General features: G+C 46.1%; 1 pseudogene; it reads right to left on the reverse strand.

The window, feature by feature from the left end:
* Positions 1-993: 993 nt before the first annotated feature.
* LOC114315798 (putative laccase-9) overlaps positions 994-27,664 on the reverse strand; it is a 48,468-nt pseudogene continuing 21,797 nt past the window's right edge.

Consider the following 27,664-nt stretch of genomic DNA (forward strand, 5'->3'; position numbering starts at 1 on the left):
ACTTTTTAAATTTATGTCTAAGCCCCGCACTGAATTAAAAAATATGTTGCTCAAGTCTTAAAAAATTTCGGTCTGAATTCTGGTTACTCAAGTTGAACCCCTCTCAAGTTGCATCCCTAATAATGTTACAATTACTGGATTTGTATATCACAGTGTTTATTATATAGAAGTGGCTCAATTATTAAGTTAGTTAGGTTGTCACCTAAGGCTCACAAAAAATTTTAAAAATTTCTTAAGAAAAATTACCAAAAAAAAAAAAAAAACCATGATAACCCTTGTGACAAAATAAACATTGATTTTTTAATTTTGTCAATTTAAAATTTTAACTTTTGATTTGTTTTAAATCTAAATCATCAGCCTATTTCTGTTAAATAAAATCGAAGGAAAAAAAAAAGTGTTTGTCATCAAACTCAATGAAACAGAATATTTTAAATATTTTATATACACTTATATTGAGTTTAATGACTAAATTATTATTTTTCTGTTGGTTTTAATAAAAATAGACTGATGGTTTAAATTGAAAACAAATCAAAAGTTCAAGATTAAAATTGACAAAAATAAAAAACTCAAAATTTATTTTTTAACAAAGGTCAAGCTTTGAATTTTTTTGTTATAATTTCCCAAATTCTTATTGTCAAAATCTCAACTTTTCGAAGGCATAACTAGATCTACTAATCTTGGACCGTTACTGTTGAGAACATTCCTAAATACCCTAAAGTTAACCACTGAAAAACCTTTCAGATAGAAACTCAAACTCAAGATCTTAAATCTTATCGTTAAGTCTTTATCGCTCAACTAAACATTCATGTGTAAATAACTATTGAGACTGAAGAACAAACTACCTTACGAGAACTTCTAATTTATTCAAGACAAACTTTCAATGGTCTTGTGTTGTTCACCATAACAATGGTACTACTGTATATAAAATCCAGTAACATTTAAATCAAATCTCTGTCTTTCAGGCTAAGCAAAATCAAATTAAACTTAATTTGTTTACATTCGACTAATTCGAATTGGTTGCACAACATCCGAATCTTTGAAGTCCTCGATATAATTGACAAATTTATCTTTGCAAGAAGGCATGGAAGGAGGGTCGAGGATACTCGTATCTGGAGTCTCACCGTTCCTCACTATAAAGACGGTTTTCATACCCCAGGTGAGATGTCGGAGCAAATGACAGTGCCACAGCCATACACCTGCCAAAAGATTATCCATGTTAGTCAGATTTTTAATCATTCATTCGAATATTTTGAATTAAATTCTTCTGCCTATATCTAGACTTGGGCCTCCTTAAGCAACTCGGATTTCTCATACCATAAATGTTAGAGAAAGGAGATTGAAATACCACAAAAACAAAACAATTTCATCTAAATTTTTGTAACAGCTAATCAGCGCTTATGGGAATAAGGATAATTTTTTTGGGTATGTAGAACAAACATTAAAAGATTTATCAAGAAGGATTTGACAGAGAAAATTTAGAGGTCGTTAAAAGCTCACTTAAATAAAAACATATATCATATGCAACTCCAAGTACATCTTCAGACCAAAGCTACTTTGAAAATAAGATTAAATCTGACGTGTATAAACCCATGAAGGTTATGAATTATTATGAACAACCAAAGCCCATCACTTGGAGCCCAATACATAACTCAGCTGGTGAGGTCCAGAACAGCTGGAATCCAACATGGCATAAAGAGCCAATGACATTTAGACACATGGCAGGTGAAGGACGAGCCACATCAACAGATAAAGATCTGCAAAATTATTGCCACTGCACATCACCATTAATGCAGCCCATCACAGCATTTATTACGACAACACCTCTCCGTCGGAACAGGACCCCCTACCCTGAACAAGGTAAGCTACATCATAGAATTTCGGCGAGGAGGGCAGGTCGGAAGGGATAGCAAAATGATTACCAAAGGATATAAGCACACGTTGAAGACAAGAAGAAGATTAAACTTTTCTATCTCTAATCTCTCCCTCTACACTCTACTTCTCTTCCTAACTTGCTCGTCGGAGGGTTCACTGGAGGACTACCCCGTTTTCCGTTGAACTTGTTTGCAGGTTATCCGGTGGGCCTGATCATTTGGACGTGGGCTTGAGGAGCTTGGACTAGTCCGATCCATTCATTGGAACAAACTGTATCATCAGTTGGCGCCGTCTGTGGGAACGACTTTGCTCCGCGCGCCAGTTGTGCTCATTGTCGCCGAAGACCCTATCCCAACAACCTTTTCCTCCTACCCATCCAAGTGTATGGTCATGACTAGATCCATGGCTTCTCACAATAATGCTGCCGACCATCAGGCCGACCCTCCCAATCCAAACACCCCACCGCAGTATTTTATCGAGCTTACCAACAGCATTAACCGCATGGCCAAGCAAAACCAGGCCCTGATAAATGCTTTACTCCAAAGAAACTTTCCGATGCCTCCTCCACCACCTCCAGATATTCCACCCAACCAAGAAAGAGCCCCGAGCCATACTCTTCCGCAACCCTATCCACCCAACTTGGAAGGTTTGCAACCTCCTCCTCTACATATAAATCCACCACCTCCACCCCCACACCCGTCGGTCGTGGCACCAGCCCCTGAAGGGGAAGCCAGCAGCGTCCAGCCTCCATTGAATGACCATGGTGACAACATTCCCCTCTGGGACGCTGAACTCTGAGCAATGAAGCTCCAACTCCATAGGGTCATGCAGAGCATTCAGCATAAACCCTCTACCACGGCAAACTCACCATTTGTTGCCTCCATCTGGGACAAACCTCTGCCTGCCAAGTTCAAGATGCCCACCATTAATTCTTTTGACGGTATGACGGACCCAGTCGACCATCTGGAGACCTACCGTACCCTCATGATCCTCCATGCCTTCCCTGACGAGATCATGTGTCGGGCTTTCCCCGTGACACTGAAGGGGTCAGCTCGACTGTGGTTCAGCCAGTTACCAGCAGACTCTGTCTCCACTTTCCAGCACCTCAGTGACTCATTCCTTAGCCATTTCATTGGAGCCCAGCGCCAACACCGCCCGGCAACCCAACTCCTTAACATTCGTCAGATTGAGGGGGAGTCGCTGCGCAGTTTCGTTACCCGCTTCAACACCGAAGCCCTGCAAGTAGCGGAAAACGATGACAAGGTCATCCTCACGGCTTCCATGGCCGGGCTACGATCGTACGATTTCCTCTTCTCCCTCTCCAAAAACCCCCCGACCTCCATGGCAGCCCTACTCTCCAAAGCCCAGAAATACATGAATGCTGAAGATTCACTAGCCGCCCGGCAGGATCCAATATCTAAAAACCCGACCCCCAAAGAAAAGAGAAAAGACTTAGAACCCAGAAACACCCAGTATAATAGCCAAACACCCCACTATACAGACCGACCCCCCTGTGCTGACTGGTCGGCACCAGCCCGACCGCCTGGTCGGTTCCAGCGGTACACCCCCCTTAATTCTCCCATGGAACAAGTCCTCAACCAGATCTAACGAGACTACCCCCTCAAATGGCCCCTACCTTCACGGACCTCTTCCAATCGGAAAGACCAGTCCAAATATTGTCGTTTCCACCAGGACCATGGCCATAACATTGATGACTGCATCAACCTCAAGGATCAGGATGAGACCTTAATACGTCAAGGGCGTCTCAGCTGGTTCATGGACACCCGCCCACAGCAGAGGCAAAGAACCATCCCCAAAGACCGAATCTGATACCCGCAGATAACTGATTCTCAAACACTGACTGAGGCCCGCAGGCCTGATGCCCAAACTCATAAACTGATACATGCAATCCCTGTAGAGACACACTCTGACAGCACATAACAGATAATTGAGAGCCAAAACACCCCTATGTTGGGGTAGGGTTTTCCCTGTCCTATTTTGTCAGGAGCTAGGGTTTCACTACGCACGCAGAGGTTTCAAACAACCTATATCGGGTAAGCAACCTGTCCTAGTTTGGAATGGTCACTATGGATCCGAATATGCACTAGGTCGAATGGTCGAAAAGGGTGCCCCGGTAAAACTGGGGTTTGTGTTCCCATACTGGCAGAGCCCATAACCGGTCAGCCTTATGCTCATGCCTTGACAAGACAAGCCTCCAGCAAACCGTTCAGGAATAGCAGATGGCAAACACGCTGTCCTAGGCGCACCAATGCACATGCAATGCAAAGAAACACATAAGTGTAGTCAAAAATAGATATCTGTAGACGCGCCTGTGGCCCTCGCTACAGTTCGGACTCGATTCGTGTCACGGTTCTTAATCTGAACCAAAGAGTTCAAATCTGGCAAATCGTTTGGAGAAAACAAATTTTTTTGAAAGAAGTGCCAAACATGGACTGCTTTGCCAGATATAGAGTCGCCACCTAAATATTTTATTTTGGGGGAATTTAGGAAACCCTGACTCGGTGCCAAAGGCCACGTGTCCGTCATCACCAAAGTTGCCTCGGCTCGGGAACTTGGGTACGATTGGGGAAGGTTAGCTATGAGCACCCCCTCTCGCCCGATCCGGAGATCGGCCTCTACTAACCGTGATATCTTGTTTTGAAAGCATTATGTGTTCTTATTCCGGTTATTAGCCTAGAATTACTATGTTGTGCGCACAACAAACAAGTATAGACCAAGTCGCCTAAATTGGAACAAAACATTGCATGTTTGTTTTGAAAACGGTTTGCTACTCGCAAGTAGGCTTAAGGTGCAGGTTTTGCCACCCTCAAGTAGGCTTTAGAAAAGATGGTTTTGCCACTATCTAGTGGGCTTAAAACTCACAGTTTTAATGCATTATTCCAATTTAGGTAATTCAACCTCCATCCACAGACATTCAAGCAGTTATATCACATAAGCAGTTAGCCTCATGGTAATCATGCAATTATGGCAACACTCACACGCATGCGGCATGCTAAAGCATAAAAGCTCACCTAGTACTCCGAGCCAAAACAAAGACTAGTTAGTAATCATATGCACGATCCTAGTTCATGTTAAAATGGCTAATGCAACACATACAAAATGCGACTAAGATAGGCTCGGATAATCTACAATGACATGTGAAATGCTACAACTAACACGTATTCAATTTGGAATTGAAATACAAATGCGGTTAGAATGATGCGCCGAGCCCGGTGCATGTAAGACAAATGTATGAATGCACGCATGCATAGCATAAGGTATGCTAATTTAAATATGCCTTAGTTTACCATCATAAGTGGGTAAATAAAAGGGAAGAAAGACGTGGGGTTGGAAGACATACACACACTCACCCACATTTATTACAAATTCACCCTCGCTCGGAGGGACCGAAAGAATAATACAAATTAACTAACTCGTAAGCTAATTAATTATTACAAATCACCTAATTAATTAACAAATTAACTAAGCTAAGGAAAGCAGTAAAGGCCTCGGGAAGAGGATCAAATGCGCGTGTGCTCGGGTTTGTTCGGAAATCCAACGCCATGCACAAGTTTGCCTCTATTTTCCCTGCTCTGCTCCTCTGAAAATTGCACAACTTCCAAGGTTGCTTCTTTGAGTGTTGTGGGATACTACCGGCTGAGTGAGATCATCACCGGCCATTTAGAATGGTCATCGGCTAAACATTATACTCTCGGCCAGACCTGTTTTGCCGATCGGCACCTAACACTGCTGGCCGGCCAATTCTTCCTGCTGAAACCTGTTTGACAGCAGCAGAGGGCAAAACATGGCATGGCAATACATTTCAAGCAATGTTTGCACCAACCACACTCCTTATCATGTTTATGACTCAAAGGAGGGTGGTGCTTGACCCTTGGACCACCAATCGCGCATTTCAATGCGTGATGGCCCAAGAAACCAAGTTGTGCATTTTGATTTCAAATGACATGCAAACCAATTAAACACATAAAGCCCAACCTCTATCATACTCAATTCAAGAGGCAAAGCATGCATGCTCTATGCAATGCAACCTAGGCATGGAGGCTAAGTATGCAACATGAACATGTGAATATGTATAGCATGCAACAATCATGCAAAATGGAGCAAGGATGTGACAATATGCAAGACAAGCATGCAGCATCATGCAAAGATGGACTTAAACTAATATAGGTAGCTCTCAAGCATGCCAAAATCAGTGGCCAAAATGATGTAACAAAGGCATGAAAACACACACAAGCATGCATGCACAAGGCCTTAAACATGGAGCATAAGCCATCAACTCTTCAAAGCATGAAAGGGATGGAAAATGCAAGTATGCAAGCATGGAACATGGACTGAAATGTGGTCTCCAATGATTCCAAATCATGAGAACAAGCCAAGTAAAGCATACTAGTGACCTACACACCTAAGGCTAGTAAGCTAGAATGCAAAGAAGCTATACAAAGCATGGAAAACATGAATCCAAAGACCCAAGATAGACCTTAAGCATGTTAAAACATGACCAAAAACTTCACAAAGCTAAGCCAAAATATGCAAGCATGGTGGTCCAAATGCAAGATGCATTTCTAGGCAAAATAGAGGAATACAAAGCAAGTGTATGATGCATGCCAAGGGTCAACAAACCAACATGGGACAGAGGTAAAACACTCTAAATAAACACCAAATACCTACTGAAATAGAGCCAACACATGTTAGAATGAGGTGCTCCTTTGGAAGGCCATGCAAGGGGTTGTTATACACATGCAAGAGGGACACTCAATATGACCAAAACAACTCTGGAAATGGTTTATGGGGGTCCTAAAACCCACTGAAAAATTCCTGAACCGAGCTCAAGAAGTGTGCAAATATAGGCCCCTTTGTAAGGCCAAAAATGCAAGTAATGAAGACAATAAGGAGAGGGGATGGCCCTCTCCTTCTTAGGACCTTAAGACACCCTCCCCACCACTGAAATCCCTTAAGATTTCAGTGGTGAGGAGGCCTAAACAAGGTGGTCCCGGAGCTCACAAAAAATGCATAAAAATGAGGCCAAACAAAGCCTAAGAGGGGGTAGACAACCCCAAACACAAAAGTGTTCTTAAACAAACTTGAAAAGGAGCTAAAAAAAAGACTTTTTTTAGTTATACACTAAGCTCAAAACAGAAAGCAAGATATGCTAAAAGTGTGTGCAAAAATGGGGGATAAAAGAGGGTTAAAGGCTCACCCTTGTAGACCAACGAAACCAGCAGCTTCTTTGACAAAAAAACCAGTCCCTTAGCCTTTGAAAATGGCCTCCAAGCTCCTTAGGTTGATGATGGAGGTGTTAGGCTAGGGGTTGGTGTGCAAAGGAGCCAAGAACCAAGCAATTTGGAGCCAAAATGGAGGAGATATGGAGAGAGATATATGTATGGAGCCTTAGACCAATTCTTGGAACCTCTTGAATGGAAGGATAGACTCTATATTTATAGAGCAAGACAAGGTGCCAAGATTCTTAGAGAAGCTAACAAAAAAAGGGGTCAAGGGGGTCAAGCTTCCCTTAGAAGCTTGGAGCAAAAGGGCCAAGAAGGCCAAGCTTCTTGGAGAAGCTAGACAAAAGGGCCAAGCTTCTTGGAGAAGCTAGACAAGGGTTCAAAAGGTGCAAGCTTCTATTGGAAGCTTAGAAGGGTTCAAGCTTCTTGGAGAAGCTAAAAAAAGGGTCAAGCTTCTTGGAGAAGCTAAAAAGGTTCAAGCTTCCTCAAGAAGCTAAAAAACGGTTCAAAAGGGTCAAGCTTCTTGGAGAAGCTAAAAAGGTTCAAGCTTCCTCAAGAAGCTAAAAAAAGGGTTCAAAAGGGTCAAGCTCCCTCAAGAAAAGGTCTCGGCCAGGAAAAGTGGCCAATTGATCAGAAACAGTGGCCAGCCGACCAAACACAATGCCGACCGGCCATCACCAATGGCCGGTGGCAAGGAAACAAGGCTAGTGGCCTCAAGCCATGGCCAGTGAGGTGTGGGGATGGCCTACAAGCTACTTCCCACCCTCAGAAGCAAAACCACAAGTGTTTGCTACAAAACCAAGCACAAAACAAACAAGTTGAGAGGTCTTGAGGTAAGGCGCATAACCGAAACCTCCGAGAACTCAAGACGAACACAAACAAGGGTAATCATTGAGTGTTCAAATGATGACGTCCAAGTCTTAAGAACGGTAAAAAATGGGGTGTTTACAATATCATGAGTTCGAGTCAAGTTCTCTAAATCCCCAGCAGAGTCGCCAGAAACTGTAGACGTCCCCCGAACGCCCCGGGAGGGGTGGCTCCCGTTCCGCTCGTATTGGGGTCACTACAGTTCGGACTCTCAAATTGTCACGGTTCTAAATCTGAACCAAAGAGTCCAAATCCGGCAAATCGTTTTGAGAAAACAGATTTTGAAAGAAGTGCCAAACATGGACTGCTTTGCCAGATACAGAGTCGCCACCTAAATGTTTTATTTTGGCGAAATTAAGGAAACCCTGACTCGTTTGCCTAAGGCCACGTGTCTGTCATCACCAAAGTTGCCTCGGCTTGGGAACTTGGGTACGATTGGGGAAGGTCACTTCGTGAGCACCCCCGCTCGCCCGATCAAAGTTCGGCCTCTACTAACCATGATATCTATTTTTGAAAACATTATGCATTCTTATTCTGGTTATTAGCCTAGATTTACTATGTGATGCGCACAGCATACAAGTATAGACTGGATCGCCTGAATTGGAACAAAACATTTCATGTTTGTTTGTTTGAAAATGGTTTGATGGTGCTACCCGCAGGTAGGCTAAGACGTGGATTTGCCACCCTCGGGTGGGCTTAGAAAACATGATTTTGCCACTATCTAGTGGGCTTAAAACTCACATTTGATTTTTTCCAATCCAAATAACCCAACCTTCACCCACAGGCATTCAGACAGTTATATCACATAAGCATATAGCCTCATGGTAAGCATGCTATTCATGGCAGTCACTCACACGCATGCAAGGATACTAAAGCATAAAAACTTACCGAGTACTCCAAGCCAAAACAGAAGCTAATTAGAAGTCCATGCATGATCCTAATTATACAGAAATGCCTAATGCAACACATGCAAAAATGCAACTAAGATAGGCTCGGCTATTCTAAACATGGCATATGAAATGCTACAACTAACATGTATTCAACTTTGGAATTGAAATACAATGCAGTTAGTATGATGCACCGAGCCCGGTGCATGCAAGACAGATGAAATGAATGCAAACATGCTATCATACTGTATGCTAATTGAAACATGCCCTAATCTAACCATCATAAGCGGGTAAATAAAAGGGAGAAAGACGTGGGGTTGGAAGACATACATCACACACACGCACACTTATTACAGTTGTGCCCTCGCGCAGAGGGTCCGAATAAATAATATACAGTCCCAAATAATTACAGTCCAAATATATACAAAACCCTAATTAATTAACAAAATAAATTAGGAAAGCAATAAATTGGCATGCAAGCCAGGGACTGCCTCAAATCCGCTCCAGATGATGAATGATGTATGCTCGGGTTGCCTTGTGCGGAGAATCCCTCGCGATGCCCCGATTTGTCTTTGTTTGCAATTATTCTTGGAATGCGTGCCGAGCTCCGGAAGGCTACTGATTTCTGATTTGCTGCAACAGAGAGCAACAAAGGGGCATGGCAAAGTATTTTCACATATGTATGCATGACTACTCTTCAGGGAGTGTAGTCCTCGATCCTCGTGCCACCAATCACGCATATTGATGCATGATGGCCGAGGAGTCGAATTGCACGACTCAATATGAAATGAATGCACATATAAACACAACAAGACCTAAACTCCATGATGGATAGTCCGGAGTGTCGGTGACTGGGAATTGAGACACGTTCCGTCACTCGAAGTACGAAACGTCCCTCGTTTCCCGTGCTCAGGCTAACTCCTATCCCAAACACAATGCAATATGCATGACATGCATGAATGCAATCCTAACATGCAACTTAGCATACACAATGCTATGAAATGGCATACACGATGCATGAGGTAACATGGCATACACAATGCGCTAACATACAACCTAGCATACACAATGCTATGAAATGAAATGGCATACACAATGCACAATGGACTTATACCAACATGAATGGACCTCAGCCACACTCACATCAGTAGCCATTAGATGAAAATGAGACACTCGAAATGCGTGCACACATGCACGCAAATCGAGGACCGATCCAAAGGCACAAATGCCACTCTAACAAGGCATGGCAAGGTACGAAATATGGCATACAAACATGCAAGTTTCAGCACTGAAATGTGCTGCAAAATGATTCCGAAACATGGAAACAGGGCTCCTGATGCATGGAATGGCCCCGAAACACAAAACTAGGCATACGCATTGGCCTATAGCTATACAAAACATGCATTATCTTATCATGAAGCATGAAGACCGATGCAAGACAGTCCCAAAACATGCATATTTCCAGTTTATAACAAGTCCCAAAGATGAATGCAAATAGGGCTAATCTATCATGCAAAAATGGCCCTAAAATAGAGATTAAACACAAAGGGACAGCAACTGGCCCCAAATGGTAAAGATCCCTTCAACAAAGTTGAAGAGGGGCTCAAAACAGGGCACTTTACAGTTTACATCAAGCCACGAAAATAATCAAAGATAAGGCCGAACTATCATGCAAGGATAAAGAGACAAGTGGCAGCTTCTGTTCTCAAATAGAGGAGATCCCTTCAACAATGTTGAAGAGGTGCTCAAAACAAAGTGTTTCATAGTTTATGGAAAGATCCACAACAGCTCACAAATAGGCCTAAAATACTATGCAAAAATTGGCCTAAAAAAGAGATAAAGAAGCAAGTGATAGCAAGAGGCCTCAAGCAGAGGAGAGTCCATCAACAATGTTGAAGAGAGGCTCAAAAAAAGATATTTTACAGTTTATGTCAAAGTCTAAAACAACTCAGAAATAGGCCTAAAATACTATGCAAAAATAAGGCCTAAAAGAGAGTTAAAGAGGCTAGTGATAGCTGGAGGTCTCAAACAGAGAAAGACCCTTAATAAAACATGAAAAGGGGCTGAAAATATGACTATTTACGGTTTGGGTCGGAGCCCAAAAATGCAAGCAAGTACGGCTTAGATACAAAGCAAAATAAGGCACAAAAGAGGGAAAAAGGGACTCACCCTTGTAGACCAATGGACCAGCAGCTCTTGGACCATGTTTGGGAGCTCTTGACCTCTAGAAAGCAGCCTCAAGTTGCTGGAATAGAGGATGGAGGCCTTACGCTATGGGTTGATGTAGAAATGGTGTAGAAGCAAGGTGGTTTTGAAGGCTGGAATAGAGAGAGAGAGAGAGAGAGATTTAATGCAAAGGCCTTAAAACAATTTTGGTAACCCCTCAAAATGCAGCTGAGGGGCTGGTTATATAGAGGGAGAGAGGCAAGGAAAGGAGGGGAAAATGAAATTCAAATTTCCCCCCCAAAAGAGTCCCCCTCAAATACAGGATCTGGGGGGAAAAAAAGGTCACAGCTGGAAGGAACAGGGTGTGGGGGTCATGGCCGGCCAGGTTTTGAGTGTTCAGGTGGCCGGCCGGCCATGGCCGACCGACCACCTCCCATGGCCGGCCGACCAAGGGCCAGAGGGGTGAAGCATAATTACTGGTCAGCCACCTCAAAAAGGTGGTCTCCCATGTGTGTACAACACAACTATGTGGTTGAAACACAAAAAAAGTGAACCATGAAAGAGAAAAGACCATTTTTTAGAGGGGGTCAAAAGGGTCAGGAACAATTACTGGTCGGCCACCAAATATTGGTGGCCTCCCAGGTGTGTACAATACAAATATGGGGTTTAGGGTTCAAGAAAGTGGCCCCGGGGTGGTCAACATTGGCTTTCAAGTGAGGAAAACGGGCGTCGGAGAGCGATGAAGGAAAAAAAGCTGGCTTTCGGAACAATTGCTGGCCTCCCACCCTCCTACAAGCTTCCTAACTATGAAAATAAGGTCTCCACCAAAAATGAACCAAAACGGAGGTTCGGGGGACCGAAACGCACAGCCTGGGGCCCCGAAAATGGGCTGTTAAGCACCGGAGGTGGCGTTTGACCACGAAGTTGGTCTCTCGGGCCATAGTGTCCGCCAAAAGGGAGTAAATAAGGTGTGTACCAAAAAACAGAGCAAACGGAGATGGTTAGGCGGTCCCGAACCGAGGCACACGGCCGTCGGCTCCGAAAAACCAAAAACCGGGCTCCAAATGGGAAAAATAGCCTACGACCACAAAACGTAGCCTACGGCCACTGAGAGATGATCTTTGAGACCTCTCCCTCCCTTCGGGAAGAGAAAACACAGCCTGGTTCGCAAATCGAGGCAAGGCACAAAAGAGTCCGGAAGTCCGGAGGCAAGGCTCGTAGCCGAGACTCTGAAACTTCTGAACGAGCACAATATGCAATATCACTGAGCGCTCAACTGGTGATGTCTGAGTCTTAAGGTCGGTCAAAAATGGGGTGTCTACAGTTGCCCCTCTTTGACAGAACTCGGAAGTCATAAGTGACGGGAGTGAATGTCAAAGCCCAGAGACGACCCATTTTTGACAAGGCCGAAGACTTAGACAAACAGGTGAGATAAGCAGAGATGTGCCCGCAGGCAGGGGCAAAATGCAACCGACAATGCAAGAAGCCGAAAGTATCTCAATGATCATGCAAATGCAGCAAGCTGTAATGAAGCACATATTCACAATAGATGCAACAGTTTTAAGCAAGAATGCAAAGCAACAACTACATTTCATGCAGTTTAAGAATGCGGAGAATTATTCAATTCTCGCCATGTCTCACACGGAGAAGATAAAATACCTGCACGGTTCGTCTGGTCGCGCCAGCCTCAAATGAACCGTACATACAATATCGTGCCCTGAAAAGAGAGAGACTCAACAAGCACAACATTGTTAACAACATGTTTTCAAAACGCTATTGAATGCAGACAATCGCGGCGTTAATAGAAAAGTGCATCGCAATGCGAGGAGTAACGCGCGTGACAACGTGGGTTAAGCATGAGGGTATGACAACAACCGTGAAACGTGCACAACAGTATGAGTGGTGTGCATGAGAATGCAAGTGACGTGCATAACAATACAGAGCAAGTGCAAACTAGAATGCATGTTTGTCATGAAACGACGAGCGAAGAAATGCAAGTTTTTGATGAGGGCAACTTAATCGCGACCTCCGGTTTACCTCCCGGAGGAGTTACAACGTGTTCAAAAAGGATACATCTCACTTTTGACAAGCAATGATGACAGACGCACTGAAAGTTGGAGTTGACGTTCCGGCGGCGCGATTTCGTGACAGAAAGTGCACTTCTCTTGTACTTTTTCAGGTCTCGAGGACTCTAATCCTTCCCAAAATTTGCAGAGAGCTTAGTGGGCACTTGGGGAACACCACCGACTAGGTCTTGTCCCAGGGAGAGGCTACCGACCAGCTTTTTGCAAAGGGGGTGGTCGGCCTGCCACAAAAGGTGGTCGGCCGACCACTTAGCCCAAATCCGGGGCAGTTCTGTCCTTTCACTCTCATTTCTTTAAATACACTCGGCCAAACACTTTTTCCTCACAACTCCAACTCTGAAATCAGTCCCTCTCCCTTCCTAGAGCATTCTCCCTCTCAGATTTGTGCTCTATACGCGTTTTTCAACGCTCCACGCAAGTTGTTTTCGCGAAATCTTTCAGTTTTCATCACTTTGGACCGATTTAAATTTTGATTTCGGTGCTTCTTTTCTCATTTTCACCACTTGAGGTAAGTTTGTCTCAACATTTGGAAGATTTCCTCGGGGGTTGACTTTTGTTGACTTTTTCATTTCCCGAGAGTTGACTTTTGTTGACTTTTTCCAATTTTGGCTCATTTTGCTCATTTTTGCTCCTTTTGCAGATTTCTTGAAATGGTGGGTCACTTTCCCCACGGCGGAGGTTCTCCAGGTGCCGGAGGCGAGCCTGACATCATGTCTTTGCATCCGAGGGTTCGCCCCTTTATCCCCGAGAGGTACAATGCTTCGACTCATGTCCTCCCTCGGGCTATTTTTTATCACTTCACTAATTTTGATGATCGAGCGCCTGGGGATCTGCTTCTGCGAGAGCCAGAGTCTCACCTCTCTCATGAGGCACGAGAGGTATTTATTTCGCCCTTTTTTACATTTCTACAACGTATTCTGCATTTTTGTACGTTTTATGCCTCTTGCTATGCATATCTGCTCTTTTTGGCATGTAGCTTGTTCTGATGCTTAGCACATGATATAGTATTCCGTTTGCGTTTTGAACACTTGAATTTCTGATCACGTAGCCCATAACTTGATGGTGAACACACAACACACATATATGTTGACAATTGAACACATAGCCCAAACTCTGAATTTCTGAGCACGCAGCCCAAGTCAAGGGTGAGCACATAGCATACACTTGTTGAGAGTAGAACACGCAGCCCAAGTTCTGAATTTCTGAACATGCAGCCCATTGTTGAGGTGAACACACAGCACATTGATTTGTTGAGAGTAGAACACACAGCCCAAACTCTGAATTTCTGAACACGTAGCCCATTGTTGAGGTGAACACACAGCCCACTGATTTGTTGAGAGTAGCGCACACAGCCCACCGATTTGTTGAGAGTAGAACACACAGCCCAAACTCTGAATTTCTAAACACGTAGCCCATCTTTGAGGTGAACACACAGCCCAAACACTTTGATGTTGAACACTCGGCTCGAACCTTGAGGTGAACACATAGCCCACCGGTTTTGAAATCTGAACACACAGCCCAAACACTTTGATGTTAAACACTCGGCTCGAACTTTGAGGTGAACACACAGCCCACCGGTTTTGAAATCTGAACACACAGCCCAAACACTTTGATGTTGAACACTCGGCTAGAACTTTGAGGTGAACACACAGCCCACCGGTTTTGAAATCTAAACACATAGCCCAAACATTTTGAATTCTGAACACGCGGCTCGTTGCTGAGATGGACACACAGTCCATGCTTGTTGAGAGTCGAACACACAGTCCGAACACTTGAATTCTGATTTGATTTTGCATGTAGCTTATACATTTCATTTGCACGCAGCTTGTATATTTCATTCTGAAACTGAATATATGTATTCATTGTGAATGTAGGTGCCCTCCCGTGTTACACGAGTATACGGCTCCATCGTTGCGAGAGAGTAGTACGCGGAGCTCCTAGAGGCCGTCCGCGATTGGGTTGATCTAGCAGGATTCGGGCCCTTCTGTGCCGGGATATCTCGTCATCCAGCTAGCAGGACGTTGATGGGTGCCCTGGTGGAGAGGTGGTGGGACACCACCAACTCTTTTCATTTCTCATCTGCCGGGGATATGACCATGACCCCATTTGACTTTGCCGTGCTGACCGGCCTTGACGTGGGAGGCTGGGCGATCCCATATGACGAGGATATGGGCTAGTGGGAGGCCGCTTGGATCTATTTGCTGGGAGCTCGTCCACCGGTCGACCGATCCTCGGGCCGAGTCCGGTATACTTGGTTTTCTTCACATTTTAGGCATACTGCGCCCGAGACTCTGGAGGAGATTACGCAGTACGCCCGCGGGTGTATGATGTTCCTCTTCGGGACTACTCTGTTCTCCGACAGGGGGAACACCGTTGGGCTATATCTGCTGGGTGCCCTGGTAGACCTCACGCAGGTTAGTCAGTATGATTGGGGTGGCGCCAGCTTGGCTACCCTCTATTGCTATATGAGCGCGACCTCCCGCGGGCGGGGGAACACAGTTGGCGGCTACTGGAGAGCCTGGGAGGTACCTTCTGCCTTCTTGATTTACATTTCTTCTTTTCAATGTATGTATATTGCACACACGGCACACTTTATACTCTGTCCTGACATCCTGCACTCAGCATTCTGCATTCTGATGGCTTCTGCCTCGTTTTCCGCAGTTATGGGTTTTCGCATATTTTCCCGTACTAGCGCCAGAGCTGGAGGTAGAGGCGTCCCTTGTGACCCCTTACTCGCTTGTTTTCGAGGGCCAGTACCGGTCGCGGCCTCGGGAGACCCTTCTCTACCTATGGCAGTACTTCGACACGGTGTGCCCGTCAAAAGTAATCCCAAAACTCCCAATTCCCAGTGTTTTCATCTTTGGTTTATTCTGTACATCTACGATTTCTGATCAGCCTGTGCATTGGTTACCCGCAGATTACCTGGCAGCCCTGGTTGCCTCTGGATAGGGACCTTCGATTCTAGTTTGCCGGAGGATGGGGCTCTTCCCGGTACAGGATCTTGTTCGAGGGGCTAGTTGGTAGGGCCTGGTTCCTAGGGGAACGCTTCCTTCGTCAGACTATGGGCTTTCCTGAGCCAAGTGTTCCTTCAGCACCTCCGGACAATATGCGGCTTGCTGATAGGCTTACTCCTCAGGGTGTCATTGACGCTAGGCTGGGCACTGATGCACTGCTGCATATAGAGGACGGGGAGTACGCGACCTACCGTCACACCCACTTGATGCCCCCGTTGACAGGTGCCCGTATTCCCTCGAGGAGGTCTACTGACATGCCATCTTTGGGTCGAGCTCGGGCTGCAGGCGCCCCTTCTACTAGCAGGGCTGGCACATCGAGAGGAGGGGTTGGACTGGTCCCTCCGATTCCTCTGACTCATCATCATGCCGGATGGCCAGACATGCCGACCGAGTTGACAGGATGGCGATACGGGACCTCCTACACGATTCCGATAGAGCCTCCCATGCCTGATCATCGATATGCCATTGATCCTGACTCACCGCCGGTATGCCCCACTGTTTTTCATCTATCATTCAAACACTTAGACATTCCTTTATTCACTGATGATTATGAGCTTGTATCTGCAGCCACCCAGAGAGTACATGGAGGGGGTGATCGGATTGGTGGCCTCACTCGAGGGCATGGTCTTGCGGAGAGAGGCGCAGCTGTCCGTCATGGGTTTCCAGGTACTCTTTAGTTTTTCCACATTTATCGTACTTCTGACGACATGTTGACCTTGAACATTTTACTGCTTTGATTGATTGTATGTGTAGAGCACATCTGGCACATCACATTCATATACTGTATCTGCATGCACCCTCATTTCATGTAGTTTGCTTGCATCTGTATCTGATACACACATTTTGAGCTGATGTATTCAAATTGCACTTTTCATTTTCAGATGCCTCTGGTATATCCACCACAGACTGGGCCATCTCAACCCTCTAGGGGAGCCGGGCCATCTCGGCCTTCTCGCCGGGCCGGGAGAGGGGAGTCGTCCCGCAGACGCAGGGCACACATCGTAGAGGAGGAGCCCGATGAGGACGAGGAGGAGGAGGAGGCTACAGATCGTCAGTCAGAGACCTCTGCTGACAAAGAGGAGGGTTCCGACCCTGGTTCTGGGAGTGGAGAGGAGGCTGAGGAGGATCCTGAGGATGACAGTTCTGACTCAGAAGGTGCCGGTGGTGTAGAGCTTGTTCCGCAGAAGAGGACGAAGAGGGCCTCTTATTCCTGCTCTTGAGAGCATTGGTGCAGTTGTTTCCTGCTTTATTTATCTTTTTTTACTATTAGTTGTAGCGGATTGTATATTATTAGGCAGTTTTATTTTTTGTAAAACTTGTACCTTTGCTGTAAAATGTTGTAACAAAGGAAGCATGATGGAATGAAACAGCTTTTTTGAAAAAGTGTTGTACTTTATGTTTTCAGCATCGCATCGCATCATTTTGCAAGTAAAGAGATTGAACGGTAAATGTGCATTGTGTATGTGCCAAGTCAGGTAGCGAACCGACACGACAAACTAAGCAACCTAATCTTACTGAACTTCAGCAAGTTTACAACTCGATAAGCAAAACACAACAAGATTGATAAACAAAGAGTAACAACTCAAATGCACAAAACTCGGCGACTCGATTAAACAAGACTTGGTAAACGAAACAGCTCGGCCAACAAAACAACAACTCGATAAGCAAAACAACAACTCTATAAACAAAGTGCATTTCGGACGATCTGGGCGACAGGACGCATCCAAAACTGAGGAAAACTCGCGCTTTCAACACTCCCGGTACATGGAAATGCTAAGGACTTTCTTCCAAAGGGTAAAATAGGACCGAATACACAGATTGCAGCATGGCCGACCACTTTTGGGAGTTGGCCGACCAGCTTTTGCATTTGTGAGGGGGAGAGGTGACCGGCCTACTAGAAAAGGTGGCCGGCCGGCCACTTTGCTCAGGCACCACCAGTTTTTCGACACGTGTCCTTCCGAACAGTGCTTTATCCCCTTTAAAAGTCCTAGCTTCGTGGCTTATTCATTTCATCTCAGTTTTGCACCAAAATGGAGGCATTTCTCGTCGAAAATCTCACAGCTTGGATTGCTTCTCTAGACGGCTCGAAAAAGTTGAACTTCTAGGGCTTTGGCTTGAATGCACTATTCACGCTGAGCTGTACTCCGCTACACCTTCCTTTCCTTCCTGCCGCGGCAAGGTTTTGGAACCCGGTAACACACGTCTTTAGCTTCGGCGGGCAAGAGGTATGTCCAACTTTCGAAGATTTTCAAGCTTTGATGGAATCCGAAAGTTGCGAAGAGATCTTGCCTCAGTTTCGTTTTGGTCATGCCCAAGCTTTAGGGCGGATGTGTGGACTCACCACGCATGACGCTCGGTCTCTGACCTGTAATGGGGAACTGGACATCCTTGGATTGATTTATCGCTTTTCTGGCGCCGGTGACCGTGGCGACCATCATTGGCAAGGTTTTCGGCAACATGCCCTTTGCTTGTGTATGCTATCTCACTTTCTGCTTGCATCGGGCTTTGGTGGGTCTAGCATTCGCCTGATTGAAGTTGCTCAAGGCTTGAAGGATGGAAAGAGTTGTATTGCGATGACACTTGCTGAGACACTGATGGGCTTGGATGCTTTCTATTGCCGGGAGACGATCAGATTTGCGGGGAGTCCACTACTACTGCAGGTAATGTTTCCCACCCAATCTCACATATGTAATGCTCACATCACTCGGCCCTCAGGCTCGGTTTTTCTCATAAAACCCTTGTCTTACTTTTCTCTCATCGCACATCTCTCCATTCTTTATTCTCTCATTTTTCATCCCTCCCCAGGTATGGTTGATTGATAAATTGCAGGTTGTGGACTCTTGCCCAGCCTATTCAGCTCGTGGCTGCTTCTTTCGACAACGCCTAGTTGATGCCCTTGATGAGGGATGATGGTTCAACTGGATGTGCAATTTGTCTGCAGATCACATCGCCTGGCGCTGCCCTTGGCTCAATCTCCCGACAATGAGCTATAGTATGTTTCGGCAGACCGGGATCCAGTTGGTTGGTCTGACTCACTGTGTATTCTACTTTCTGTTTCGGTTCCAACGCCAGTTTGGTAATGATCAGACTTGCCCACCAGAGGGGATAGAACATCCGGCTGCCTTCCCAGTTCGAGGTGCACAGCTTGCCCGATATGCCATAGCATGGAGGATGAGAGAACTCCTAGCCCCCGCTCCCACTTTCAGTTATACTTTGTCTGACGAATGCTTGGATTGGCTCAATGAAGAGGCACAGATTGGGCCCAGCTTGGCATCAGAGACTTCGACCAGCTCTGGGAGGGGGCGCAGGGACACCTGACTTGACTATGCCCCAGATTTATTGCTTTATTAGTACTTTCAAGTTTTCTTTATGAATGTAATAAAAAGCAACTTCGATTGTATGCAAGAGCAGGAGAACTCTGTTTTGAAATCAATGAAATTGAAGGTTGTGGTACTGGAATTTTTTCGCTTTGGTCTAAAAATGGTCTTAGTTGCAGAAAGATTAGTTTGAACAAAGTCAAATTTTATTAAAACTTTTCAAAACCATTTTCGATATGGATCAGAACTGGACACGCCTGAGATCTGTCACTGAGATGCACAACCTCGGATCCCTGGAACTGGAAAGTTGCCCCTAATCTGAAGAGCGCTACGGCACTGCATGGCAACGGAAAGTTGCCCCTAGTCTATTAGATTCAAATGGAAACTGATAGATAAAGATGATTGAGATGATCAAATGGACAAAGTTGATCGGGGAAAAGTTTATGGCTAAACATCAGGATGAAGTTGCCTACGTATCCCAGAGATGGGAATCAAGCCATACGTAGTTCAGGCTTAGGTTCACTCGAGTATTTTCACTCTCCTTTTACGCTCTAACTTTTGCCAAGGCCGCCCTTTGCGGGTTTTCAACCTTGCGAGCTCAGTTTTTATGTTTTTCCAATTTTTTATGCTCTAACTTTTGCCTAGGTCGCCCTTTCGGGTTTTCGGCCTAGCGAGCCTCTCAGGGATAATATTTCTTCAACTTGTCCATGTTGATCGGTTGTGACAATTCTAGGCCATCTAGGTTCATCAGAACCACAGCTCCACCTGACCAGATAGACTTGATGATGTAGGGACCAGTCCAATTGGGTCTGAACTTGCCCCTTGGGTCTGAACTTGCCCCTTGGGTCATGGATGGGAGCTCGGTTGTCCTTGAGTACCAAATCTCCTTCCTTTAGATTCCTGGACTTAACTTTCTTGTTGAAAGCCCGGGCAATTCTGCGCTGATAGCCTTGAACATGGTACAGCGCTTTCAGTCTTCTCTCATCAAAGAGCATGAGTTCCTCAAACCTGCTCTGCTGCCAATTTGCTTCGGCTATTTGACACTCAGCCAACACTCGCAACGACGGAACCTCATTGAAGTCCTAATTGAAGTCCTGTAGCCCCACAAAGCAAATGGCAGCTTATCTGGCCAATCCCGGTAGGTTTCCACCATCTTCTGCAGTATGTGTTTGATATTCTTGTTGGCGGCCTCGACCGCTCCGTTGGTTTGCGGCCAGTATGTGGATGACTTATGAAAAGCCACATTGTATTTCTCTAACAAGTCAATCACTTCCTTCTTAAAGTGGGAACCGTTATCTGAAATGACCTCGTTTGGGACCCCGTAGCGGCAGATGATGTTGTTTCTGATAAATTTTGTAACGTGCGACACCTTCAACACTGCATACGATTGGGCCTCGACCCACTTTGCAAAGTAATATATCGCGACCAGGATGAACTCATGCCCATTCGACCCTTTTGGAGTGATAGCCCCGATCACATCAATTCCCCAAACTGAAAATGGCCATGGCGAAGTCATGTTGTACAGCTTTGATGGCGGGATGTTCATGCGGTTTGCATGAATCTGACATTTGTGGCATCGCCGAACAAAACCGATACAATCCTCCTCCATGGTGGACTAGTAGTAACCTTGTCTGAGGATCTTCCGTGCTAGCATTACTCCGTTCATATGCGCACCGCATTCTCCTCCATGGATGGCCTCCATCAGGTGCTTCGATTCCTCGGCTTCAACACACAGCTTATGCATTCCCAGATGACCTCTCTTATACAGCTTACCCCCACAGATGATGAAGTGAACGGCCATTCTTCTGATTGCCCTTTTATCCTTGGCATTTACCCCTGGCGGATATGTTTCCTTCTCCAAGAAATTCCAAATGTCATAATACCAAGGGTTTTCGTCCTGAACCTCATCTATAGCAGCGATCGACTCATAGGCTGGCGCAAATTTATGGTCAATGATGACTGGACGCATCCGAACTCCAAACGGGATGTCTATCATGGAAGATAGAGTTGCTAAAGAATCTGCGAACCTGTTGTTCTCTCTTGGAAGACGAGCTTCTCAAACCTAGGAATTAACAAGTCCAAGGTCTGGTGATACATCATCATTTTTTCTTCTTTGACTTTCCAGTCTCCTTTTGCTTGAGACACAACAAGGTTCGAGTCCCCGATGACGTCTAACCGTCTTGCTCCTAGTTCCAGGGCTGCTTCTAGACCGGCAATGCATACCTCATATTCTGTTTCGTTGTTCGAGACTTTGAACCGGAGTTTGAAGGCTAGAGGGATACGGGAATTGTCGGGTGCTATCAGCAACACTCCTATCCCATACCCGTACTGATTTGACGCTCCGTCAAAGTACATTGTCCAATACTCGTCGTCGATGTGCAAAATGGCTTCATCTAGAAATAAGTATTCAACTGCTTCACCCCCTTTCACTGGATGATCGGCTAAGAATTCTGGCACTACTCTTCCCTTGACTGACTTGCGTGTTACGTATCTCAGGTAGAATTCGGAGAGCAACAGCAACCAACGAGCCAGCCTATCCGTAAGTGCCGGTTTCTCGAAAAGATATTTGATGGGATCGAGTCGTGAAACCAACATTACGGAGTGAGCTAACAGGTAGCGCCGCAGCTTCCTGGTAGCCCATACCAAAGCTAAGCAAGCCTTCTCTAACGGTGTGTAGCGAGTCTCATACTCTAGCATCTTTTTGCTCAGATAGTAGACAGCCCTCCCCACCTTGTCATCGGATTCTTGTGCGAGCATACAACCCATTGTGGTCTCAGTCACTGAAAGATATAATATCAACGGTTTCCCCGGTTCTGGCGGTGACAACACGGGCGGGTTCTGCAGATATTCCTTGATCTGTTCAAAAGAAGCTTGGCATCGGCTGTCCCATTGGAATTTCTTGCCTTTCTTCAGGAGACCAAAAAGTGGTTCACAAGTCAAGGTTAATTTTGAGATAAACCGTCTTATGAATTGCACTTTACCCAGAAAGCCTCGTACCTCCTTTTCAGTCCTTGGTGGTGGCATTTCTAAGATGGCCTTGATCTTTGAAGGGTCGACCTCGATGCCCCTTTGTGTAATCAGAAATCCCAGCATTTTTCCCGCTATAACACCGAACGTACACTTCTGAGGATTTAGCCGCAACCGAAACTCTCTGATCCTTCGAAAAAACTTTTGCAAGGCGGTGTAGTGGCCATCTCTTTCTTTGGACTTGATAATCATGTCGTCCACATACACCTCAACCTCTTTGTGGATCATATCATGTAATATTGTAGTCGCGGCCCGTTGATATGTAGCTCCAGCATTCTTTAACTCAAACGGCATCACCCTGTAGCAGTCAGTCCCCCACGGGGTGGTGAAAGCAGTCTTTTCCCTATCTTCTAGTGCCATCACTATCTGATTGTAACCTGAGAAGCCATCCATGAACGAAAGCAAAGCATGCCCCGCTGTGAAATCCACCAACTCGTCAATGTGCGACAAGGGGAAGTCGTCCTTCGGACTAGCTCTGTTCAAATCCCTGAAATCCACGCATACCCGGATTCTGCCATCCTTTTTTGGCACTGGGACGATGTTGGCCAACCAAGTCGGGTATTCGGATACCAGCAGGAAGCCTGCGTCGATTTGCTTGGTGACCTCTTCCTTAATCTTGAGAGCCTAGTCGGGGCGGATCCTCCTGAGTTTCTGCTTAACAGGTCGGGCTTCGGGGTCAAGAGGGATCCGGTGCTGTACAATCTCAGGATCGATTCCAGGCATGTCTTCGTAGGACCACGCGAAAACATCTTTGAAATATTTTAATAAAGCCACTAAGCGCTCGCGTTCCTCTGAAGACAACGTGGACCCGATCTAGACCAGCCGCGGGTCCTCCTTAGTACCAATATTTACTGCAGTGATTTCATCAACCAGGGGTTTAACAAATTTTTCCTGCTCTTGTTCAATTAAGCATTGCAAAATCGGAGGAACTTCGTCCTCGTCGTTTTCATCAAAATTTTGAAAGTCTGAGTTAATGCAATAAATCAAGGGCACAGAAAAGTACTCAGAAACCACAACTATTTGATTCTCATTAAGCATATCCAAATCGTCCGATTCCTCGGTTACAACAGACTCAAAAGAGAAAGAAAAAGACGACTTGGACAAGACTGTGGCATCCGGGTTATCATCCCCTGGATTACTAGACTCAGACTCAGTCGAGCTGGAACCTGATTCTGACTCACAAGATTCGGTGGAATCAGATTCCGGCTCACTACCTGACTTAGTGCTGCTGGACAAAAATCCCTCTTCATACTGCCAAATGAGAGAGGGTGCGATAGATGCATCCAAAATAGTTGTGGCGGGCCCGCAGCCGTTCCATTCCCGATCACGCATACCGAGAAGCTATCCCCCAAGCGCTCCTGGTCGATCAGAGGATCTGAAAGTAGACACGCCAGTGCTACCCCCATTTTAAGTTCAGTGTCCTCAGACTGCACTTTCTTACTCTGTTCAACCTCAGCTGATGGGTCTGTCTACTCTTCGGCAACGTTATCCCCGGATAATTGTAGGTCGAAGAAGATCTCGAACCCTGGTACGCACTTCCTCTACGCGTTTAGCCATGGCTCTGGGAAGTCGCAAAATGGAAAGTCCTCCCCCTCCCGGATGAAGCGTCCGTTTAGGGTACCTTGAATGGGCCTATGCATCAGCTCAAAAGGCTTCCCGGCCTGCTTTGCTTCGGCTCTTCCAGCCATTTCCTTTCCCTTGCTTACCCAGTCCTCTTTGGTGGGCAGATAACCCAAGCCAAAGATATGAGGGTTGTGTGGCACTTCGGCCAATGCTGCGACGCCCTTCCGGCCGCTCCTTCCTAATCCCATCCCGGGGATGTGTTGTAGCTTGTTTATGAGGTATACAGATTGAGCACTAACATATACTCCCTCATTAACGGCCATGATATTCTGCACAACCCGGGCCTCAGCCAAAGTAAATCCTGATAAGAACACATCCTCCATGCCGTGCTCGATTTCCAAGACTGGTGTAGACACTTCTGGCGGTGGATGGATTGATGAATTCCCGAAAACAATAGCTACCCCCTTCCCGTGAGGGTACTTCAACATCTGATGCAAGGTGGAAGAGACTGCCTTGACCTGGTGCAACCACGGCCGCCCCAAAAGTAGGTTAAAGGTTGCGGGAATGTCCAAGACATGGAATTCAATGTTGCGTTGTCCTAGACCAACCTGGGTCTGAATCTTGACAGTCCCCATCACCTCCCTGCTGGTGTTATCATAGGCTCTGATCACTTGAGTAGTTGGCACGAAGTCCGCGGGCTTCAACCCGATCGCATATGCTGTCCTTGACGGGCATACATTAATGGCGGATCCCGTCGATAAGAACCACTGGTACCCACTTGTCTCTACATTCCACGGAGATGTAAAGGGTTTTGTTATGATTTGCGCCCTCAAGCGGAAGTTCTTTATCAGAAAAGGTCAACATCGGGGAACCTCCTCCCGAAAAGACCAGTCCAACTAACTGCTCTGGTGTGGTGTCTATAAAAAGCTTGGCCTTGTCCATGGCTGAAAGGACAGCCTGCCTGTGCACTCGTGAAGCTATAAGCAGTCCCCAGATGGAGATGTCTGCTTGTATCTTCTTTAACTGCTTCAGTACAGCCTCCTCTTCAAGCTATTTCTCCTTTAGTTTCTCAGCTTCTTTATCCTTCCCAGATGCCTCTGGCTGGTCCAGGTGCGGGGGCTTGAAATACCGCCCGCTTCTCGTCATATGGTCGACCTCTCCGACATCCCAGGTGTCGTCTGGCTGATGGTTTCCCCAATCTTCATCTGTGTGGGCAAGACATAAATCATCATCTTCCCACCATATTCCGTCGGTGGCCGACAGACACCTGTCCGGCCTGGGTATGTTTGTACTCTCAGTACTTTCAGTCCACATTCCCGCAGCATCTTTTGTTCTTGTGCCCTCAGCACCCTCGGCCCCTTCATGGGCTTATGCCTTCCTAATTCTCTCGGAATCCCAAAAATTTTCTTGTTCTGCCTGTGTCAGTGTGGTTTGTTGTTCAACTTTCCGTGCATCCACAATGCTCAAGTCTCGAGCGAAATTCTTCATACCGGCGCTCTCCAGCAATGTAATCTGACTTCCGACCCTTCCAGCCACAATTGATACTCTCACCCCTGCCGGGCCCTGTTCTGGTTGGGCTTCTTCCACCACATTTGGTTGATCATGCAGCCATCCGGTGGCCTCTGCCGATTCCTCATAATCAAACCAGTTGACTGCCGCGCCCCCTGATTCTTGATCAACGAAAAACTGTAGGTTGGCAAAGTCCTCCTCCACAGCCGTCAAATCATTTTCCCTTTGCTTAAATCCATCCCCCTGGATTACACACAGCTCTTAATTCTCTGGCAGTTCTATACCCAGCCCAATCTGGCCTATTGACAAGATGTACTCACTCGGATCATAGACTTCCCCAGCAAAACTCTCAGACTGTTCAATCCCAGACTCAACAATTCCATTCTTTTCTGAAGTCTGCCCTGCCCTATCTTCGATTGTCACCACCGTCGGCCCTGGTTGGGTTGTGGAGATGTCCATCATGCACAAAAAGTCGGTCCAGTCAGGAAGGAGCACCTCCGGCTTGGGTAGGTGGGATGGGGTGATATAGATACTAGGATCGTAAGATGCGACCCCAGTTTGGATAAAATTGATTCTATTGGGAGGGGGAGCTTGGTTATGCGGTGAGAGGGGATTGGTTGTGACATTGGGTTTTTCGGGAGGCGCAATCACCTGTTTGTCAAGAAGATCCTGGATCTCGTGACGCAATCTAAAACAACGGTCGGTGTCGTGACCGTGTTGTTGGTGATACGCACAGTATTTTGCTGGGTCATGAGAGGGAGGGAGTGGATTTGGTAGTGGCCTCGGCTCCAGGGGCTTCAAATGCTTTTTCCTGATTAATACCCCTAGAGCTTTGGATAGGGGCATGTATAAGGGTGTGAAGGTTCTTTGGCCTCTGGGTTAGTATTTGGTGGTCTGCGTGTTGCTTCCAGATACACCGGAGAAGGGCGTGGCTGCCATGGGTCTTGGAAGGGGAGGGGGGAATGGTGGTGACCATGCTCACCTCTGAAGCTCTTGCAGTTGTTGCGCCACTCGGGCCTGCATTGTTGTTACGGTTGAAAGTCCTCCTTGGTTGCTCCCTATCTTGGTCGCTCAGACCTTGTTTCATTGCATCTTCAATCTGTACCCCCATCTCGTGCAAATCTGAAAACAATTCTGTATCTTAGCTATCTGTGTGTTGTCTCAATAACATTCTCATTTGCAGCACTTATTAACATCCTCAGCCAAACTAAGCAACAGAAGCCTCGGCCAGTCCGACCGTCAAAAGCCTCAGCCAGACTGAGCACTAAAAGCCTCAGCCAGACTGAGCACCAGAAGCCTCGGCCAGTCTGACCGTCAAAAGCCTCAGCCATGCTGAGCATTAAAAGCCTCAGCCAGACTGAGCATGAAAAGCCTCAGCCAGACTGAGCACTAAAAGCCTCAGCCAAACTGAGCACTAAAAGCCTCAGCCAGACTGAGCACCAGAAGCCTCGGCCAGTCTGACCGTCAAAAGCCTCAGCCACGCTGAGCATTAAAAGCCTCAGCCAGACTGAGCATGAAAAGCCTCAGCCAGACTGAGCACTAAAAGCCTCAGCCAAATTGAGCACTAAAAGACTCATCCAGACTGAGCATGAAGCACTCGGCCAGACCAAGCCTCAGCCAGCCTAAGCATAACAAGTCTTAGCTAGACCGAGTGCCACAATTTTAGGTTTTAGACTGAGTTACTTACAACGTTAGTGAATCATAGCTTAGCCCCAATTGAGCACGCGTGTAGGGCTCGGTCAAGACCATCCGTGCAAACTTCATGCTTGTGGAATTAGTAGACACACTTTGTCACAATTCCAGGTCCAAGTCTTTACACCACTCTTTGCTTAGTCAAATTCCAAAGACGTTCTTACACGTTTTCATTACAAGTCAGGTTATTTTGTTCGCACTCAAACTCTTACAAGTCAGCCTCTTCCTTACAAGCCAAGCCTCACTCCATAAACCACTAATCTACTTGAGCAGTGTGGCCAACACAAACTTATAATTTTACTACATTTTAAATTTCACTCTGCATTGAGGAGTTCCTAACTTTACTTTGCATTGAGTTTTTATTACAACTCCAATCCCACACCGTCTTGAGGAATTCCTAAATTCAGTTTTTATTACAAGTTT

The sequence above is a fragment of the Camellia sinensis genome, chromosome 3, assembly GCF_055761805.1.
Source record: "Camellia sinensis isolate YWXY chromosome 3, ASM5576180v1, whole genome shotgun sequence".
In the NCBI taxonomy this organism is placed as follows: domain Eukaryota; kingdom Viridiplantae; phylum Streptophyta; class Magnoliopsida; order Ericales; family Theaceae; genus Camellia; species Camellia sinensis.